The sequence below is a fragment of the Sorex fumeus genome, unplaced genomic scaffold (genome assembly GCF_029834395.1).
Source record: "Sorex fumeus unplaced genomic scaffold, SorFum_2.1 ptg000073l, whole genome shotgun sequence".
Taxonomy (NCBI): Eukaryota; Metazoa; Chordata; class Mammalia; order Eulipotyphla; family Soricidae; genus Sorex; species Sorex fumeus.
Window position 1 is genome coordinate 3,649,838 of NW_026606130.1, and position 3,309 is coordinate 3,653,146.

The following is a 3,309-nucleotide window of genomic DNA, read 5'->3' on the forward strand; positions in this document are numbered from 1 at the left end:
TGAGGTGCTTTTGATATCAAGTAGGACATCATTAACATAAGAATAAAATACAATGAGGGAAGATGGAGGGAGAAAAACTCACCTAAAACATCATTTGAGGCTTATTGGCTTGAAATCTTTTCCAATATTTGACTGTGAGTTAGTTATTGTCCTTAATCTTGAAATATGTTTCTTGTAAGCAGCAGAAAGTTGGATTCAATTTTTTTATCATAATGCCACTCTTTTTCTCTTTTTAAAATGTATTTTTATTAAAACACTCTGATTTACAAAGTTGTTCATAATACAGTTGTTTCAAGAACTTAGTGTTCCATGGAAGAAAGGGACTTAGTAGATATATACAGGACACTTCATCCTCAAAATGCTGAATACACATTCTTCTCAAGCGTCCATGGAACATTCTCCAAGATAGACCACATGCTGAGCCACAAAACATACCTCCATAAAATTAAGAAGATAGAGATTGTATCAACAATCTTCTCAGACCACAATGTGCTGAAATTAGAAGTAAATCACACACAAAAACAGAAAACTAAATAAAATACCTGGAAATTAAACAGTGCGCTATTGAACAACGAGTGGCTTAGAAAGGAAATCAAAGAGGAAATCAAAAGATTCCTAGAAACGAATGAAAATGAGGACACGAGTTACCCAAACTTATGGGACACAGCAAAAGCTGTGTTAAGAGGAAAGTTTATAGCTCTACAAGCATTCCTCAGGAAGGAGGAGCGAGCACACATAAATAACCTAACCTCACAGCTTAAAAGCTTGGAGAAGGACCAACAAAAGGAGCACAACCCGAACAGGAGAAAGGAAATAATAAAACTCAGAGCAGAGATTAACGAGATGGAAACCCAAGAAACAATTTGAATGATCAATGAAACCAAGAGCTGGTTCTTCGAGAAAATTAACAAGATCTATAAGCCTCTAGCAAAACTCACAAAGAAAGGGAGAGAGAAAACCCTAATAAACCGAATCAGAAATGAAAAGGGGGTCATTACAACAGAAACTACAGAAATTCAAAGGATACGCAGGGAGTACTTTGAGAAGCTTTATGCCACGGAACATCAAAACCTCGAGGAAATGGATAAATTCCTAGACTCCTACAGACTCCCAAGGCTGAACCAAGAAGACCTGGAATACCTGAACAGACCTATCACCATCAAGGAAATTGAAATGGTAATAAAAAGTCTACGCAAGCACAAAAGTCCTGGCCCAGATGGATTCACTAGTGAATTCTTCAAATTTTTAAAGAGGACTTACTCCCAATCCTCTTTAAGCTTTTCCACGAAATTGAAATATCAAAAACACTTTCAAACAGTTTCTACGAAGCAAATATCACACTGATACCAAAGGCAGACAGAGATACCACAAAGAAAGAGAATTACAGGCCGATATCCCTGATGAACACAGATGCAAAGATCCTCAACAAACTACTAGCAAATAGAATCCAACTACTCATCAAAAAGATCATACACCATGACCAAGTAGGATTCATCCCAGGGATGCAAGGATGGTTTAACATTCGGAAATCAATCAACATAATCCATCATATCAACGAAAGAAAAGATAGAAAGCGTATGATCATATCAATAGATGCAGAGAAAGCATTTGACAAGATCCAGCACCCCTTTATGATGAAAACCCTAGCCAAAATGGTTATAGAGGGGACTTTCCTCAACATAGTTAAAGCCATTTACCACAAGCTTACAGCAAGCATCATCCTCAATGGGGAAAAACTTAAAGTCTTCCCTCTAAGATCAGGGACAAGAGAAGGATGTCCACTCTCTCCACCGCTGTTCAATATAGTACTGGAAGTACTTGCAATAGTGATTAGGCAAGAAAAAGATATTAAGGGCATTCAGGTAGGAAAGGAAGAAATCAAGCTCTTACATGAAATAGGAAAGGCTTACTGTGTACATAATTTTTTCCCTACACACTACAAACACTGTGGTTCACAAAGGTGTTTATGGTGATTTGTTATAGGCAAAAAAAGTTAACCCTTTTTACGCTGCCTTTGTATCTTGGTCACTGTCTTTTGAGATGCAGAAGCTTCTTAGTTTAATAATTTCCATTTGTTTATCATTTTTTATCAAAAATTTACATTTGTTTATCATTGCCTAAAATAACATAACATATTTTAGACATACAATATTGCAACACCTATCCCATCACCAGTGTCAACTTCCTTACACCAGTGTTCTCAGATCTCTCCCATACACCGCTCCTCCATCCTGCAATTCCACTTTTGTGTGTCTATCCCCAGGAAAGAAGAACATTCGTTCAAAAGAATGTATGTGCAACATTATTTATTGCAGCCCTCGGTACAATAGGTAAGATGTGGAATCAACCTAGATGTTCAACGACAGAGAAGTGAATGATGATATGATGAATATGATATACACATGAATATGATATACACATGCAATTCTCAGCAATTTGGACGGAAATGGGAAACATAATGTTGAATGAAGTAAGCCAGAAGAAGGATAAATGCAGGATGATATCACTCATCCATAATATTAGAATAACTGGATGAGGGAATGCAATGTTTTAAGAGTGGATGCCCTTATCAACGTTTGCTCCAGAGAATACGCGTATGGAAAGGAGTGTAGAAGAGGAAAAGAGGCGGGCAATGGGGGCCAGGTCAGGAGATTAAGGTACAAAGGTGGCATTAAGGAATGATAGAACCAAATATCCAAACCACAGAGTCTCTGAAATCGAGACAAACGTTACAACCAAACTCAAAAATAGACGTTTTCATTGCTAAGTTTGGAGATAATCTCTGTCTCAATTTCACATCCTAAAGACTAAATTTACCCTATTACTTGAACTTTTCATTTATTGTCAGTTTGAAATTAAAATTTCCTTTCTCATCCTGTCAAGGAGGCTTTTCACTATCTTTTGTCCTTATTATTCCCCCTTTTGGTCACTCTCTCCATTCACCACTGTAGAAAAATACAAAGACACACATTTATTTATTTTTTAAACTATTTTTAACTGAATTGCCATGAGATACATTTACAAAGCTTTCATGATTGAATTTCAGTTATTCAATAATCGAATACCCATCCCATCACCAATGTACATTTTCCACCACCACTGTCGCCAGTATCCATCCCGCCACAAACACCCCCACCCCCTGCCTCTATGGCAGACAATTTCCTTTTTACTCTCTCTACTTGTGGGCATTATGATTTGAAATACAGATACTGAGAGGTCATCATGTTTGGTCCTTTTTCTACTTTCAGCACACGTTTCTCATCCCGAGAGATCCTTCCAATCATCATTGACTTAGTGATCCATTCTCTA